At 41.4% G+C, this 19,181-nt stretch overlaps 2 long non-coding RNA genes across 2 annotated transcripts; one reads left to right on the top strand and one right to left on the bottom strand.

Annotated features, from left to right (window-relative positions):
• Nucleotides 1-17,520: 17,520 nt before the first annotated feature.
• LOC110352350 (uncharacterized) lies at nucleotides 17,521-18,162 on the top strand. Its single transcript, XR_002401201.4, has 2 exons — nucleotides 17,521-17,645; nucleotides 17,782-18,162. It is a non-coding gene; the product is annotated as an uncharacterized lncRNA (long non-coding RNA).
• A 66-nt stretch (nucleotides 18,163-18,228) lies between these two features.
• On the bottom strand, nucleotides 18,229-18,718 carry LOC110352349 (uncharacterized). The gene is made up of 3 exons (XR_005262346.2): nucleotides 18,657-18,718; nucleotides 18,398-18,535; nucleotides 18,229-18,298 (listed from the first exon to the last, which is right to left on the bottom strand). It is a non-coding gene; the product is annotated as an uncharacterized lncRNA (long non-coding RNA).
• Between the last annotated feature and the right edge of the window lie 463 nt (nucleotides 18,719-19,181).

Below are 19,181 nucleotides of genomic sequence, written 5' to 3'. Positions count from 1 at the left end.
GATACTCAGTGTAGCATATTCTTGGGTAACAGTAGTGATTTTTGAATAAAAATGTGTTTTCTATAATTAAAGTATACCCTGTGACCATGTTAAATTTTTGCATGAAACAGCATTGCATCATATTATTTTTTTCATCCTTTCTTTCCTTTTTTCTTGTTTTGGGATTTCAGCCCTAGTCTAGGGAGACAATACTTGTGTGTTCTGGCACTATATTATTTTCATGTTATGATTCTGAGAAACAGGGCTTAATCAATCCATTTAAACTTCCGATAAATTTAATCTTGTGGGCAATTTGAGGAAAACATGAGCCTGATGAATTTGGAAACTTGGTGATGCTGACAAGTTAAAAGGTTTAATAAAAGGAGAATCATGTGCTGTACTTACTGGGCTTCTGTTTCCTTTAACTGATGTGCCCAGAAACCTGCATCACAGCCCAGCTGGGTGTCAGCACAGCCGGGTGCTTCGTGAGAGGCTGAAGGCTCTACCAGGCGGGTCTGTGCCTGCCGAGCTGGCACCACTGGTCACAGGCAAGTGGTTCTCCAGCCTTGGCTGATGTCTGGGAAAGGAAACATTGAACTGTCCCATCACTCATCCATACAGAAAAACAAACAAACAAACAAACAAACAAACAAAAAACATCGAAGAATGATAATAGTTAAAGACGACTGTAATGATGCTTTCCCCTGGATGTCTTCTAGACCACGTTCAATCCCATCAGCTACAAGGTGACACAACTTGTTTGTGTATGCACACACACGCACATCGAGAGCTTGTCTGAATGTTGAAGAGGGACTATACATAAAAAAAAACAACTCCTGTAGCCTTGAATATGGATAGCATAACTTCTCAGATTTGTTTACTATCTGAAATAAAAATTACGCATAACTAGGAGGGGTTTTATGTCATAACAGTTTTATTGTGGTAACACATGAGATCCCTGAGAAATTCCGAATCTGAATAAAATACTACAAGTAGATTCCTGAAACTTGATGACTTGTTGTTCTGTGGCTGTCAAAACTGCATGTGAATGAGAAGTGAAACAGAGATATGTTATAATACTTTAACCTCACATTAAAAATTAGAGAACAGAAAAATAACACACAAAAACAGTTTTAAAGCATGATAATTGAATTTTAATAGGAAATAAATATTAAAATGAGGAATATATATATACATTACAGTTGAGATTCCATGTTCACCATAAATCCATACTGAACCTATGTACTTATTTATAAATTAAAACAATTCCTAGTTGTACTCTAAAGAACCCCACCAGAACCTTTTCCAAAAATTAGCTTTCATACCTGTTTCATTTGTAGATGTGGTACTTGAACCATGAAATGCCACCGACTAGCCTTAAATGCCTTTATATTTGCTCAGCTGTTGAACAATTCTGCAGTATTTTGCTCACTTAACACAGGTAAGAGCAGCCTGGCAGAACTGGTAGAGATAACATCCTCAAGGCTAGAGAGTGGCGGCCCTGGGGAAGAATTTACATCCTATGGACCAGCTCCTCGTCTTGTTCTTGTAAGGCCTGCTCTGTTCTTCTGGTCATCATCTCCTGAGCCTTTACATCTTTTCAGGATGGCCTTGTTGTGGTTGTGCATTAACGAAAACTTTGAGGGGGGTCTCATGAGCCCCCTGTCTCTCTCTGGTGTGCTTTGGAAATATGCTGAATAACTCATAGAAGAACCATATTGCTTTTAAAGTTCATTCCTGCTTCACACTACTGGTTTAGAGCAGTAACTAGGATAAGAGCAAAGGAAAATTACCTTCTGCATTATGTTCAAACAGAAGAACAAGCTATCTGACTTGGAGCTGAATCCAACATTTACCATCATCCACAGAAGGTGGGTTTCGTTTGCACAATTAAGTTTATTTTGCAATACCACAGCTTGAGAGGCTTTTCTGGGCTATGTTTATCCTGGCCTTAGAGAAGTAATCTGTGCTCTGTTTCTGATAAATTTCTTCTTGTGTTCAGTTATGACAGATATTCCTTTGAATTGGCTGTATAAAAATACTGTAGCAGCAGAGCAGAGCAAAGATCTAACTGTATTTATGTCTATATTCTGCCTTTAAACATGAACAGCTGTGCATACATTCATCTGTCTCATGTCTGACTCTGTGCTGCCATCCAGAACCTTTTCCTTTTTAATAAACAAATGTTTCCTTCTTTAATCTGTGTGTGTGTTTTTTTTCTCTGTTCCTGCAACAAAATTTTCTTGTCTGCATATGTTTTGCAAATCTTATTTGTATAATTAAACAAAGCATGCAACACAGAGAGCCCACTCGGCAAATGGTCGCTCTCTACTCTCTCTCAGAGCAGCTGAAATAAAATACACTATTTCTGTCTTGCACACCATTACTATTTTGTTTTGGAAAGCAAAATCCTGCATTTATGAATACTGAAAGACTCTTTTTGAAATCCCTGTATGGTCTTATTTTACAGTCTGATTTACAGAAGCAAGGAACACTCAGGGAGAGCTCATGAATTTTCCATATGCAAAAGGCTGGGGTGATTCATAACAGCAACAGATATTCATGCCTGGTTGGATTTAATCCTTCTTTGCACTTTGGTTGTCTCTGGTGGTTGTTCATTGATCATGATAATGATGCTCCTGGTCAGTTCATCACTCTCTGTGAGTTTTTTGATGTTCCTCTGGAAGCTGAAATAATTAAAACTGTGGTTGCACAGAACATATTTACATTTGTGCTAGTAAATACAGGGGGCAGCATTTTTTATTTTTTTTTAATGCTTTGTACTTAAAATGTCCTGCAGAAAAGGCTTATTGTAAAAATATTTATTTAACACCTCTGTAAAGAAAACAGCAGCTCCGCTACTATTTGCGTTCCTTGAAGGTCTGCAGCTCAAACAAGGCCAAGACAGCAGCCACCAGTAGCCCCTTTCATCAGGGTTTACAAGGTATTTAGCTAAGAATTCTTTTGCCCTTCCATTATTGCTTTCTGTCTTGAGTTTATTACTACTCTTGCCTGAAAAGAAACATCATCTTCAGCTCCTCAAACAAATCCCTGCTAGCAAATTCTGAGTGAGAGGAAAAAGAGGAATCAATTCGTAGTTGTTACCTCAAAGGGAAAACACACAAGCTGTGGGTTTTTGTTTGTTTGTTTGTTTTCTTTTTTCAGCTAACATAAAAACAGTAACAGAAAGAGCCCAGTGAAAAATAAATAAATAAATAAATAAATAAATAAGATTGTTTTACTTTTGTTTTACTTCTAGAGCCATATTTTCCAGGATTAAAGATTCATTGCAATTCCTTCTTACATGGTTGGGTATATTTTTGGTACTCTTCAGCCAAATATTTACTCGGAGGGATTATTCTAAGATGGATCTATGGGGAAGAATGCAGATAGGCAGGCTTAAAAGAGGGAGATTGTCTTTGGGTTTGAAATGCACTCTTCTGCAGTGTGTTTGCCTGGCCAGCTGTCGACAGCATTGCCTCATAAGAAATTCAACATTCAGAATATTTTCGATGAAGCAGAGGAAGTGAACTCTGGAGCACTGCTCTAAGCAGCAACTTACGCCTCTGTTTAAGCAGAGGCACACAGAGGACTTTTTCTCTAAAATGGAAACAAGCTTCTGGCTATCTGAAAAGCTTACCTATCCCGTAATCAAACAAAACCCCCACTATTGTTACCAGTGCTCTGTGTGGTCTGCTGTTACTGCCCTAATAAATTATATATAAACAGAAAGAATCATGAAATTTTAATAAAAATACATCTACAGGCAATTCTCTGCTGTGCAGTGTCTTTTTCTTTCTGTGTGTTTTGTTCCATGTACCACAAACACTGTTTCATATCCTTTGGATGAACCTGACATTTCGAGCTGAAACAATGTTCTTTGGAGGAACTAGTTCTTCAAAATGCTTCTGCTTTACTTCTGGAAAATGTAAGATAGCATATTCTAATATTATTGCCCAGGGAGCAGATATTGAAACAACCACCCCACACACGTACACTCCTTATCAAGCCATTGCAATGGTGTTTTCTGTGTCTGAAGAAAGAAAGAATTTGGCACAAGCACGAAAAGAAACTTGGCAAAGAGGTGCTTTTTTTTTTTCTTTTTTTCTTTTTTTTTTTTTTTCTTTTTAACATGGTACAAGATTTTATGTGTGCTCACAGTTCAGTACAATAAAAGACTTCTGATCCCACGAGTCACCATACCATGTATTGCTAGCCCTTTCTGGAACCCCAATAATACGCAGCACGTAATTCTGTGCTGGTGCACAGATCTAGCGGGGGGATCCAGTTCCCTGCACTTCAGACCTTAGGCTGTGGGGGTTGTTTTTTTTTTTCTTCTATACATATCTGTGTGTCTGTATGTAAATGTATATACACATATATATCTGTATAAATATCAGTGTATATACACTAATATATACACTATATATTATAAACATATGTACACACACACATACTAGTAGCTACTTTTGCAATGAAGTTTGTTCCTGGTTATGTGTCTTCCTCTAGTGTTTTGTCCAGGACAAAGCATGTGGTTGTTTTTCATATATATTTTTCAAAATATACTATTACTAATAGGAAAAAGGGAAAAATTAAGTAATACATTAACTCTTTTTGTTTGCTTTTCATTTCTTCTATATATTTATTTTTAATCATGAGTTGCTATTTAAAATTTTAATTTCTAATCTTACTAGGAATTTTGCCAATTAAACTCCCTAGAGCTACTCAAGAGTAACTCACTATGAAAGGCAGAATTTCATACAATCTGAGGGCATATTTTGCTTTAAAGATATATCTTGTTGTACACTGTGCTGCTAATTTACACTGACTTAACAATCTGAGCCAAAGCTAAATGATGTGATCAGTGCCATCCCAAATATGAGCTAAAAATATTAGCATATTAGATATGAGGTTATTAAAATGTTTTCCTAGCACACAGGAGACCAGGCTGCCATTCCTACATAGCTAAAACTATCAGAAGAGAGTCTTAAACCTTGATCTTCCTAAAAAGAATATGCTTCTAATTGCTGAATTTCAAAGCATAACAAAGAATCTCTCTTGCATATATTTATTTGTATATGTAAATACATGTATAAAGCTTGTTAGACTGGAAAGTGGTTTAGTTTTTTTGCACTGGGTTGACCCAGTCCTTGCTCTGGTGATGCTGCACTGATTCTTTATCACCAGGAAAGGACTTGTCTGTGAACCACAGGAGGAGGGAGTCTCCTGTGTGGACTTCAGTGGTCAGCTTAGAGCTCACACCTTAGCATTTCCTAGAGGCAACATGGGTAGCTTGTGCTCCAGCTGTGCTGGCCTTCCGTCAATCTCATGGCCCTAATTTTTCCCCAGGTACTGTCAAGGAACATCCCACATGCAGCTGTGGCTCACACAGCCTGGCAGAGAACCTCAGGGCTCAGCAGTGGGGTCCCTGTGGTGTTCCTCTCGGGACGGATCTCCTTTCATCCCTCTGAAGTTCAGGAGTCACCTGTCTTTCAGCCTGTTGGAAAGAGCAAGACATATAGAAGGTGAAAGGTGTGCTCTTCAAATTTGTCTTAGGGCTTTTGACTGTTCTTAGCATTTATTGTCTGTAGTAAATTTCACAGGTCCATTACAGAAACAGTAAGAGGGCCCAGTAGCTCTCAGTGGTCTATTTTATAAAGTCCTGTACAGCCAGGTGCCTTGGGGCTGAAGGACAGTAACAATGAAAGATGTAAGGTGACATACGCTGTTGAAAACTGGGAAATAATCTGTTTCACGATTTCCTATCCTGGTCACTGTATACCTGCATTAGAGTCAAAGGTGCTTTTTAACAGGGACATGTGACTGTCAATCCAGACAAGAAACATTAAACAGCTCTAGCTTGGCATCAAGTCTTGCCTTTGAGGTTATAGCCACCCTTCTAAGCAGTGGCACAACACAGATCACCTCTGTGGGTGTGTAGGTACGAGAGCCCCCACCAAGGCAGGGGGCCCTGCTTCCTGCTGGGAGCCCCTGGCTCCAAAACACATCCACAGCTCATCTGCGGGGTGGCACAGGCCACAGCAGTGCCAAGAATCATGGCACAAACAGTGGGACAGTGTTGGGAAAGCCCACAGCAGCTCCCCTGGGGTCCAGTTTAGGTGTGGAAAGCCTGAGGTGAGAGCTGAGTCCTTTCTTGCCCCTCTGCCATGCAGCTTATGCTCGTCACCTTGGATGCAGCAGCAGCCTTCATATCAACCTTTCCCTTTGCTGCAGAAACCTCTAACACCCCAGGCAGGGATGAAACACTTGCTAATGTGTTCCCATGCATGGAGCTGTCACGCTGTTTCACTACCACCCTCCCCTCTTCTCATTACAAGCACAGCTAAATTGCATTGCTAATTTTCCCTGGGTGCGTTTTGAAGGAGGAGGATGCTCATTTGGGGAAAACATCTTGAATTTTTAAGAAGTTGCAAAAGAGTCTGTAACTCTGGCAGATTGGGAGGGAGAGGAAATTTGTGGTTTTGAATAACATAACGTGGCGCCAGCTCCTCTACATTTATTCCAGGGGAAATTTTATTAACGGTTGGGAAATACAATCTGACTCCAGATTTCCCTATCTCGGACCTTTCCGATAGGGTGTCCTGCCTAATGCAACAGCAGCACGGGGGCTTTCTGCAGGGTACCTGCAGGTGACACAGAGGGATTGCAGTCATGAGCCCATGAGGGCTTGGCACCTCAGTCAGCAGCCCACAAAGTGGTGTGTTTGCTTGTTATGAATCCCTTTTACCGTGCTAGGCCATGTGCAGCGACCCTGGAATAAGTCCACTCTGCATTTTGGGGTCAGGGTGCTCTTTCCAGCAGATGCTGCATTGGGTCTGGGTGAAGAGGGGTCTGAGAAGTGTGCTTACAGATACAGTCCCTTGCCGCTTTGCAGCTCTGCAACCAGCGTGCACCATCTCGGGTTGGAAACATAGGACAGGTCACAAGTCGGGTTTTGGGAACATCTGGTTCGCATTTATCCAGAAAAATTTCCATCAGACACCAATGGCTTGGACCGATGGAGAGAGGGAGTGTATTTCTCAAGCATCTTCAGACTAGGCAGAGTTTCTGAACTTGAAGCAATAAATTAAGGCTTAAGGAAAACATTTAATACCCAATGGCTGAAACAGACCCATTCTCTGAGAAGACATAGCTGTTTATGTTAGAAATCTGGTTTCTCTTACATCTCTGTTGTGCCAACTTTCATAAGAATCTACACTTAACCTTTGGGAGAAATATTCCGCCTGCAAATTGGAAAGTTTGCTGAGCAGCACAGTAAAACTGCAGGAACTCCAAAATGCTCATTTTACAGTATCATGCACACCGATACCACTGCAGCACTTAGAGCAATCACTTCCTCCCTGTTTCTGGAGCACATATTGGGTGCACAAGTTGAAATCAGAAGCTTGCCAGATGTTACCCTAATGTCCCACAAGATGGTGACAAAATAATTCTAATTACATAACACTTTGATTTGTGGTACATGCAGACTTGGTGACTCCGACTGTTTTCTTACCATGCAGTTGCATTAGACTCTGCTGATATAACACACTTTGAGCATATTTTAATGTCTTACTCACTTGTAAGAGGTTCGTTCTTTCAAGTACTTTTTTGATTGTATTTTAAATTAACTTCAGGACTAGATAGAGACTTTCAGTCCTCCCACATTAGGAGTCACAAGTTCCCTACACGCTGGAGAAGGAAAAGCAGTTTTATTGCTTCAGATCTATCCCTTTGCCAGACTGCTTCCCTTCTCCTCCCTCTGTGTGTTTTGTGTGTGTGAGATCTCATGTTTCATAAACTCTTTCCTTTCTGAATTAAACATGAAAAAAACTTCAGTAAGTGAGGCATAAGGAAAGGGATCACTGCAGAGCAGGTACATGTTCTCCAGAGGCAAGGCTGGGAACAAACACAGCTGGGAAAAACTGAGGCTCCTGAAATGGGATGGCTGGAACTTCTCTCCCTTACCCTTACTCACCCCAATAGATCATTTATTAGAGTTTTTTATGGCCAGTTTTGGCTGTTTCCTTTTTGGGGGCAGGCAAGTTGAGAAGCCTGAAAGGGCCCCAAACTGCAGAATTAATCTCTGGAAAATCATGCCCTCAAACTGGGCACTGGAGTGGAGATGGAGCAGGCATCCACATCACCAACTGCTTGTCATTTGGGGGTAACTGCATTGTCCTATATTAGAAACAGTTGCTTCCCTGGGTCCTATTGTTTTAGAAACAATAAAGGTGACAAAGCTCCAAAGCTCCTTTTTTTTCCTTTTTTTTTTTTTTTCTTTTATAGCCTGTCAAAGGACAATAAAAACAATCTGTAAATAGACTGTAAATATTAGCCCTTTGTTTTGGTGAAGACAGGAGCTGATTTTCATAGACTGAGTGGCTCTGGCCCTTCAGTTGCCTGAGGAAGACTGTAAAGAAAACACATTCCCAGCTGTAGCTGTGGGTTTCTATCAATAGATGGCAAGATCAGACTAGTCCTTTGGCTACAACTTACAAATGCATTTTGGTGACTTGAAAGCCCCAGGACCAGATTTTCAGAGGTGTTTAGACATCTAATTCACAGTGATTTAAATCTGATTTTGGTGTCTGAATATGTTCAATTTCTGTCTGGAAATATCATTTTAAAATTACTTAAGCGTTCAGAAGCCACTGTTAAATGCAAAGCTTGTGTGATAATGTGCAGAGATGCCCAACTCGTTCTGAACAAGCTTGTTTGGCTATTGGAAGTAGTGTGGCCATGTGAGCACGGCAGCCTGCCCAGGAAAATCATTCCTGCTGAGGCATGTACTCAGATCATCTTCAAAATCTCACCTCCTGCCTTCAAAGGTATTTGCTGTAAATTTCTTTCCTAAGGATTTTGACCAGAACCAATAAGGATGACTGTGATGCACTTGTAATTTTTAACACTACACACGAGATTCAATTGGATTTAGTGTAGCATCATTTAGCTTCTACCCTGTGATATTGGATGTAGCCAGCTGGAAAAGCACTTTGATGGCAGCATGAGCAGCAGCAGAGGGATGGTTTGGACTCAGGGACAGCCATGTTCTCAGCACTGGTAGTTTACTAGGACTTAGGAGGACTTTTTTTCCAACCTTAATTCTAATTTTAAGGGTTATTCTCTCTCCCTGCATTTTTTTTTTTTTATTTTTATTTTATTATTATTTTTTTTTTTGGTAATGTCCATCCTGGACCTTCTCAGTGATGACTTCCCACACAGGTTCAGCCTCACACCATACATTGCTCCACACCTCTGCTATTGTCTGATGCTTCATTTGACACCTGACAGCAGAAGAAACCCTGCCTTCCTCTGCTGGCACAGCCACATTGAGCAAGTTCATGCTGTCTACACCCACTTTTAGCAGGTTTTTACATATAAGTGCAGTGAATAATAACAAGCACAACCATGCTTGTCTGGAAGTGGGTTATTCACGCTTGCTGTATAATTTTCAAATAATAAGCTGAATCCCTAAACCTATGTTCAATATATAAATAAACATGACCCACTTTTAAGCATCTGCCATTCCCATGGCCTTTGCAGACATAAATTAAATGTGCAGTCTTTGGCACCCAACTGGGAAAGTTTTGGTTTATATTTCCAGGGGCCTTCAAGAAAGCTCATTTGTGTGCCAATACTTTAAAGGCATAAATACAGTGACTCAAAAGCAGGGCCTTTGGGCTTTACCATCAATCCTGGGCAAAACATCAGAGCTACTGATAAAGAGTACTTTTTGCAGGAAAATACTATCAGCAATGCCAGTCAGCAGAGTTTTATGGAAAAAAAAAAGCTCTTGTCAGATTCACCTAATATCATTTTTCACACTGTTTTAACATGGGTGTTTTAACAAAATGAGGTTGGTTGATAAAGGTTTTAAACTGATAAAATTTATTTATACTTCTGCAGGGCATTTAACATGATTTATCATGTGTTTTTTTTCATTAGTGGAAGAACCAAAAATCTAACTGTAGAAGAGAAAGCATCCTCAGATGACTGTCTTTCTAGTCAGATCCCATTACAGGTTCTTGGCTTTTTACAGCAATGAAGGGGAAAAATCATTAAGCAGTGAATGAAATATGCTGCAGAAAATATATGCCTCCCCTGCCCCTAGTTGGCCATCCAACTAGATCACATTGCTTATCTCCTCACATAGAATCATAGAATAATTAAGGTTAGAAAATACCTCCAAGATCACCTAGTCCAACTGTCCCCCTACCACCAATATCACCCACTAAACCCTGTCCCAAAGTGCCAGGTCCAACCTTTCCTTCAACACCCCCAGGGATGAGTGCTCCACCACCTCTCTGGGCAGCCCATTCCAATGCCCACTCCATAAACTTAATGGGATTGAGGCAAAAATGACCCCTTTAGCCTCAGAATAAAATTAAATTCTGAATATTTCTCTACACCAAAAAGAATCCGGTCCTACTTTACAGGTACTAAAGAGGTTATGATTAGTAAAATCCCAATTTATGGGATTTTAAGACAATTACACAGGAAAGTTGGGCCAGAATTAGGAAAATACATGAATGTCCTCTATCACTGCTTTATCTATAAATATGACCAAATATTTTGGGGGCATTATACCCTTCCCCTCTTGGTAGTGTGATATGTAGTCCATTTACTTCCAATGGATGTCACTCCTGATACAACAAACCTCTATCACCAGAGGTATATTTCAGCTGTAAACTGCTAATAAGATAGGAAGTAGGGGACAACAACAGTCTGTGGGGAGGTTATGAAGCAATTTAGCAATTTTTCAAGCAAACATGCAACTGCAGCCCCCAAAACCCAGTGCAGCAGGATGGGCTGAGGAGCAACACATTTCTCCAGGCTGCATGGCAAGAAGGAGCAGTTCATCTTCCTCTTCTGTGCTGTGCATCCTGCTAAAGAAACCATCCTCCTCCTCACTGACTGAGAGGCTGGGTGTGAAATGTAGGCCACTCCACTACGTCCTGTACCAGAACTGGGCCAACTAGTGGAGGAAGGGGAGGCCACAGTGGAGGCAGGGAAGCTGTGGCCTCTCCAACTGCCTCATCAGGACCCATCAGATCTTCTCTGCAGGAGCCCTTTGGCACAAAGCAGAAAGCCCAATGTGAAGCAGTGGTACCATTCCCTCCATGTCTTCAAAGCTGAGCTCTGCCATCACTTCTTCCACTTCTCTGGAAGATGCCTTCTGCCAATCCTGTCCCGAAAACCTGAAATGTTGCAGCACTTGGGAACAAGTAAGAAGAAGAAAAGCTCAGTGCTGGATTAAAGCCACTTTTGGCACAAGATAAAAGACACTCTCTCTTGTGTGCACACACATACACAGACAGGAGGAAAAGCTCCCAGGGGCACCATCAATTACAGCTCTCTCTCTTCTGGACCGTCAGAGATAGTTGCTGGCACAGGCCCTGCTGGAGTATGAACCAAAAGGGATTTACAAAAACAAATCCTCAGCTGGTGTATATACCTTGTACACCCGCATGGCCCGCAGCAATTTGTAGAACAGGAGAAAGAAGACTAATATATGATGATACGCAAGCACAATGAATATTTTTCTCTTAATTGAATTTCCTCTGGCCTTCTGTAGTGAACTGACTGAAACAAAGGCTTTGCTGTTTCATGCTGCTCATGAAAAGTTCAAAATTTTCAGAAATCTGACTTAGTCCCAAATGGGACAGACAAAATCTTTAGATATAGCTGGATGTATTAATGCAGATACAACGCAGGAAATTCTACAAAGGCTTAACTTGGAAAATCCAAATTACAGTGTGAGAGACAAACCTGCTGATGGTGTATTGGCTTGTACATTTTGCAGCTGCTGGTAGTGTCTGTAAAACTAGCCAGAATATGGTTAGAAAAATCACAGAAGTGTCACACAGGAAAGTAACCTGAAAAAGTCACCAGGCCTTCCCTGGCAGAATCAGCAGCATGTGTTTTATCAATTACAACTGGGGAATACAGCTTGAGTGCAAATATTTGCAATCAAAACAAAATTAAATATTTGTTCTGTGATCAGGTAACCATTGCTGGGTCATTATGACAGCCACGTAGATCCAGACTAATATGGCTAATATGTATGATGGGGATCTGTGCTCAGGTCATGTAGGAAAATGTTATATTAACTTGTTCTGGATATAGAAAACATTAGGATAAACAGCAGGAATACATGCATTCAGTTTAATGTTAGGGGATTAAAAACAAGATGAGAGTCTGATGTGAACCTGTTACTTATTTATTTTTGATGTTACACTCAATGCATCTCATACCCTTCTGAAATTTTGAGTTCTGGCCTCATGGCAGATTTCTGTGATCCAACTGCCGAAGTGCCAGGAATGGGTGAAGAACAGACAAATTTGGGAGCCCGGCTTGGGGTGCAGCAGGCACCCTCTCACTTAGGGGGTCCATGGAGCTGCTTTGGGTTTTAGGAGCTCAGGACGCCCCAACATGGACAGTAGAAGTGCAGTAATAAATAAAAAGCTCATCCTAAACAAGTTTGAAGTTTAGATTAAAAGCCTAAATCCTACTCTCCAGCTCTACAGATCTGGGGCAATAATTTAAGCCACATGTCTGATTACAGTAATGGCATGCGTTAATGTTGTTTGTAACCAAGCGCAACCTTCACGACAAGCAGCACCTCATAGCCTGTAAGCGGCAGTCTCTGTGTGTGGGGATCAAGGGCAGGATCAGGCCTTCCCTTTCTGGGCAGGAGCCAGAGGTTTCAGCAGTTGTAGGGAGGAGTGGCTGGGACCATTAACAGCCTGCTCAGTGCTGGGCAGGTATTTCTATGGGCTGGGGACACAGGCTTCAGCAGCTATTTTGAACACAGGCTGTGCCATGCACCTGGGAGTGCTGTTACCCGTGTCACCCTGCTCTGCTCTGACCATGCAAGCCTTGATAAGGAAAAGCTTGCAAAACTGAAAATCTAAATCTAAGCTAATGGTTAGTTAGGGGTAATATGTGCTTTCCTGGACACGGCACCTCGGTGTGCCTCTTTTTGTGTGATCACCACAGAGTGGGGCAGGAGTAGTACAATTCAGAGACGCTATGGAAAAAATAATCAGCTGGGGTGTGCAGAGAAGAAGAACTGGAGAGGAAGGCTATTATTAGTATTAGTATTAGTATTAGTATTAGTATTAGTATTAGTATTAGTATTGTTATTTGTATTTATTTTTTATTCTGTTTTCCTAAATATTGTGGAGCATGTTGTGGGAAAAATTTAGCCATCTGTCTAACGGATATTAGTGAAGTGGAGACTGTGTTAAAAATAAAGTGCCAGGTTGTCCTCTGCAGAAAGTTAATAAAAAGAAGGAAGTGAAAGACTGCTCATTATTTTTAATGACTCTGCTTTCCAGCAGAGCGCCTGTATCTCCCTGCCTTTACATTCTGCCTTATTTCAGTTCATTACGGCACATTAAACTGCTCAAGAGAATGACGGCTTTGTTCTAAAGCACTGAATTTATCAGGAGGCCCCTGGCCCAGCCTGGCCAGGCTGTTAATCACAGCCCTGGTGCCAGGAGGAGGATGCTGAGAAGAGCCCGGCAGCCTGTCCGCCCCACAGCGAGTCCAGCTTGGACGGCTGGGTGCTGGTGCTGCTGAACACCGTGCACGACCCCATCATCGGAGTCGATTAAGCTGTGCTTGACGAATGCCTGAACATTTTCTGCATGCACATGTCCACATTTGTCTCTCTTACTGGCTCTGTCTGACATGAACCTCTCATATCCTGTCAACTGATATTTGCTTTATTAACTTTAAAATATAGGACATGTTCAGCAGTCCCGAAGATGAAGATTCATGAGCGTGCAATTCAGATCACAGCACCATGCAGAGCACCCAGAGCATTCAGCTGTATCTGCAGGCTCCTTGCAGGGAGCAGACAGCAGGTAGGAAAGCTAAAAGCAGAAGCTGCTTTTCCAGATTTGAGAACCAATAGCTTTTCTCAGCCTTGCTTGCAAAAATACATGCTGTGATTCTCTTAATCTGAAACTCTTCTACTATGCTCTTTGCATAAATTGTGCCATGTTACAGCTGGGTGTTTGTAGCACTACATTAACTGTGGTTCGTTAAGAAGCATAAGACATGCATTTTCTAGGACTCAGAGGAATGACCTAGAAGGGGTCCTCAGGCCCCAGGGTATTTCCAGGGTTTTGTCTTACAGCTCCTCACAAACTCATTTGTCAGCAGATTTTGTTGTCATGTTCTGCTCCCACTTCTTGCTTACTGATGGTTGTGGCCCTGAAGTGATTGGGCACAGTCAGACATGCATCCTGCATCTCATACATAATGCAAGCCCACAAGTCCTACACGCTATGGAGGACCATCTATATAGCTTGGGGCAGTAGCAGGGAATGTGGGGAAACCTCACACAGCTGTGGTGACAGCAGGAACATGTCTCTGTGCCCTGCTCTTTCCATGAGTTTCCTGTGACTGCTGCTCCACAGCCTCAGCTGCCTCTCCTGGTGGATTTCATAATGCCAAGGGCCTTCCAGTGCAAATGATGCTCCACTGGGACAGTGGCTTTCAGGACCAGCCTGGCCAGTGGGATCAAGTTTTCCTGGAGTTGGGGTAGAGTCAGATGGGATCGGAAGGAGACAGTGTTGATCCTTTAAATTGTAGGCTTGGCAGGCTGGCTGATATTTTGAATTTGCTTATCTTTTAACACAGAACAAGGCCAAAAGTGATTTATACTCACAACTACATTTTTTTTTTCTGCCTGTCTTAATCCAGGAAATGAAAACCGTGACCAGAAGTGTATTCCCCTTGTCTAAACACTGGCATGCTGGTGTTTAGAAGAAAGGGCTCCACCATGACTCTTCCCAAGTGCCTGCAGAGTGAAATGAGAGCTACAGCCAGGGAGAAAAATGAGCTTGTTCCTGGGTGAAAATGCAGCACAGAGTCAGGCAGAGCTTTTTTTCTTTTTTTTTTTTTCTTTTTTTTTCTTTTTTTTTTCTTTTTTTTTTTTTTGGGGGGGGGGGTGGGGGGGACGACGAGGGAAAGGTGGAGGAAGAGATGGGGAGATATATATGGGGGACTGTTTGTTTTCCAGCTCTGCCAGACACTAAACTTGGCAGAACCCCGACAAGGCGCTACAAAGCACCCTTCTGGCTGGTGCTGTAAGTTAACAAGAGAAACATTTGATAGATGCCTACTGGCAAGCTAATTAGAGGAGAAGTGATTTGCTGGATTGCAGGAAAAACAAAGGAAGGAGAGGAAAATGTTCAGGCAGATCATTTAAGGTCCTCATCCTGGGAGAGAGGGAGTAACTGGTTTCATTTCCCAGAGGCTAATCCTGCTCTAATTGACTTATTATTAGACTCCAAAGGAAAACAATCCTTGTGGCCATGACAACATACCCAGGGAATGCGTGACTGGCTGCTCTGGGGAAGACACATGGGGAGACAATAGGTTGCAGTGTATGAAGTGGCACAGGATCACATTTGTCATGTGCAGATCTAGGCGGCATATTAGCCCTAACTGGGCATACTGGTTAGCGTTACACTGTGGAAGGGGAATATTAAAGACAACCTTGTGATTCATTGTGGCTCATTTGTCTTCCATGAGAAAACGCACAACGTCTTTCTACACACAGACCAGACAACCAGGGATCACACGTTACAAAAACAGGCGATGTGGTAGCTGTAGGTTACTTGTGAACTACAAAAAATAAATTACATATTTATAAACCAAACTCAGGACAGCAAGATCCTGGTACTGTGAGAGGTGCTCCTACGGACGTGGTACTGTAGAGCTTTAAGAACGAAGATGCATCAAAATACACTAAGTCTGGGAGCTGAGCAAAGGCTTAAGAGATTTGCATTTTTCAAATTGGGAAAATCTGGTGTGCTTTCCATTAGCACTTTGAAAATTATTTTGAGTCACTAGTTTGCATAATTCAAATACATAGCTATAAAATACATAGTTCAAATTTGTGCTAAATTACGCTGAAGAAACTATGCTCAGTTTTGATCATTATGTTTGACATGGACTCTTTGGTATTAGAAATGCACTGAAGATATACTATTACTAAAATAAGAACTATTACAAAATGCCTAAGGGATACAATTCATTATCCAGATAAACTTTCAAATAAGCAGACATAAGTGCATGCTAAATTACAATAAAATTCTTGTGGAATTACATATTTCTGCCATAACAGGCCAGATGATCTCATCTCATGCATGTTATTACTATGAATACCAAAGTTCTTCAAGGAATCTCAGAAGATACAGTGATGTTCAGGTATAGTCAGATAATAAGTATCCTGTAAATTAAAGAAATAAAACACAGAAGCAGAAAATCCATTAAATAAATAAATAAATAAATAAACTTTTATAGAAAAATACCTTCCACCTCTCAGAAAAACACTAAGATGTATTTTCATTCCCAAAATTAGTGGAAATGCTTTTCCTTCAAAAGGACTTGAAAAGAACAAGCAAGTTTTGAAAAGATCTCATTAAGTATTTGATTCATGACTCTAGTATGGCAAGAAAGGCATAAAAAAAATGGTAACTTCTGTTGAACCAGGTTTTCTGAGATTTTGGGCCAGGCTTTTTGGGTAAGGTTTTTATTTCATTGTTTCCAAGAGGAAACTGATAAAAAAAAAATAGCCTAAAATTAGGATACCAGAAGTATTTTATGTTGCTGGAGCACGTGTATATCCAGGCAATGTGCACTGCTAAGTAAACCAAAAGCTCATCGTAAAGCAAATAGCCAAGGCATGCCACTCATTGCCTGCCACTGATGTTTGCAGCTTCACCTGGGATACAGCTATAGGGAGAAAACAAATTAGAAATTCCTCTCCAATTTCAGCCCATTGCAAACAGAAAAGAGACATGTCACCCAGAAGAGTGCAGGGGCTCATTTTGTTGCTGTGGGAGCACTTTTGCAGACACCTGTGGCTATGCTTGGTGCCTGGGTCAAATGTTTGTCCCACAGTTTGTCAGGGAGGGTACACAACACAAAGCCTCACTTTTTTTTTTTTTTGTCCCACAGGGAAAAAGACATACACCTGCCTGTTAAGTAACCTGACATACACCTGCCTGTTAAGTACACCTGCCTAAAGTAACCTGAAGTGAGAAAATTAAGAAATTCTAAAAAATCCTTTAATACTTCAGCCTTACTACAGACTTCTTCATGTGGAAGAACCAGCTGCTGTACCATACTGTAAAGCAAAATAAATAAATAAATAAAAAATAAACACAGGTGGTAGTGGCACTGAAAAAGCTCAAGGAGAAATTGGTGCATTTCTCACTTATTAGGACATTTCCTTGATTTTAAGCATAATTTATTCTGTTTCAGTTGCCTGGTTTCTGCACATTTCCTTTGAAACATCTGTAATTCTTTCTGGCACAGATCAGAGGCAATACACTGAAGTCTCATCTGGGAACAGTATCCTAAGAAAGTGAAAATACCCCAAAGCTGTACAGAAAATAAAAATAATAAGTTAGCATTTGAGCTCTTGAATGAAAAAACAGATTAAATCAGAGGCAGGTGAATCTCATCACCCAGTGACTTAGGCGACATTAACAAGGAGGTTGATATCAGCCCACCCTGCGCACAGGCAGGGCTGGGAGAGCCATCCTTGCTCCAGGCTCTGGGACTCATCAAACCTGGTTTCTGGTGGACTTGTTGTTCGTGGCTGACTGACTTTTCAACTCAGTTTTAATAAGAGTGAGGTATGCAGATCTCCTCTGTGGAATCTACCTCAGAGACAGAAACTGTGACTGAGGAGTCAATTATTTGGAGGCTAATAAGGCAGAGTCCTTAAATGTGCTTTCTGCAGAACCCTAATTGGCACTCTCCCACCCTAAGGTCTAACTCCACGAGCAGCGGCTGACCTCCACCCAGGCACCCATTCCTACAAACCCTGTAGAAACTGAGTATCTTTAAAAGCTCCATCAGCTTACATGAGACAAGGCAACGAGTGCAAGGAGACCCTCCAGGACAGATGCACAGAAGGCATGATCTCAGAAACCTTGCTGCTGGGGAAACACACTAAAGCTCATAAAATTTAAGGTTGAAATTTAAATGGAACAAACTACAGTTTTAACCAAAATTCATGAATTTTCGCCTATTTTGTTTACTAGCTATAGGTTTCTACAGGTGAATTAATGTGCTTTGTGGGCTTCCTGTTCAATGTGCCACCAGAGAGGATGTCCACTACTCTAGGGCAACTTGACCCATAACATCTCCGCTGCGAGTCAAAGACCAGACATGAACTTGCTACTACTAGAAAGGAGAGACTGGCATGTATGAATACCTTTTTTATGAGGTAGATGCATGCACCATGGTTGCCATTTGGGTCCACAAAGAGCTGTAGGATCATTCACTTCCCAGTAGAGAACACAAACACACAGTCATTCCTTGGTCATTTGACTAAATCCTAGGGTTCAGCAAAGTCTTGACAATGAACAAAGACTACACCTACCATGTCCAGTATGGCACAGAGTGGGATCTCAAACAGCAGCAAGCTGGCAGGTCTATGTGGCACAGAGCTGTGCCCTGCAGAGGTGCTCGCTAAGGTCCCAAAGCAGCATGACCACATCAGCATAGCATCCTGCCTGGCCTAATTAAAGAAATGGAGCTAATTAGGCCAGGCACTGTGCCATATTGATTAGACAATATAGACACAGCCCTAATATCTAGACATGTTAGCAGGATAGTATGGCCCTTGGCTTGCACATTACCCGTTAAATCAGAGCCTTTCTTCCCTGTAACTGTCAGCTTGGCACTGCTTACAAGCACTGGCTTCACACGGGCTTTAATGCTGCATTGTGTTTTGTTTTTCTTTAATACTACCCAGAACTCCACAGTCATCTCCCTGTTTTGCAGGCACAGTTCCTGAAATAAGATTAGCTTTGTCTCAAGGGGTCACTTTGCAGCCAGCAAACCAAAAGCAATGCAGGAAAATGGAGACAAGACAGAGAGACAAAAAATCAGGTTGCATTGCAGAATTTCAATTGAAGATGAAAACTTTTCAGGGCTCTTTATGAGGAAATGAATAAACCCACAGTTTTGTGTTCAAAGAGCCCTCCATATTCATCTAACTGCAAGGAGCTGGAGGTTTCCCTGCATGCTTAGGAATGCCTGTCCCTGGGTCTTCAGTCACACTGCTCAGACATGGCTTTGCTGAGCTGCGGGCTGGTTATTCTTTCTAATTTAGCGAAGACCTTGCTAAAACAAATTGGTAAAGAGATAAATAAGTAAATAAA

This window comes from Anas platyrhynchos, chromosome 1 (assembly GCF_047663525.1).
Source record: "Anas platyrhynchos isolate ZD024472 breed Pekin duck chromosome 1, IASCAAS_PekinDuck_T2T, whole genome shotgun sequence".
NCBI classification, from domain to species: Eukaryota; Metazoa; Chordata; class Aves; order Anseriformes; family Anatidae; genus Anas; species Anas platyrhynchos.
Note: the sequence above shows the minus strand (reverse complement) of the source record. Positions and strands in the feature narration are given on the sequence as shown.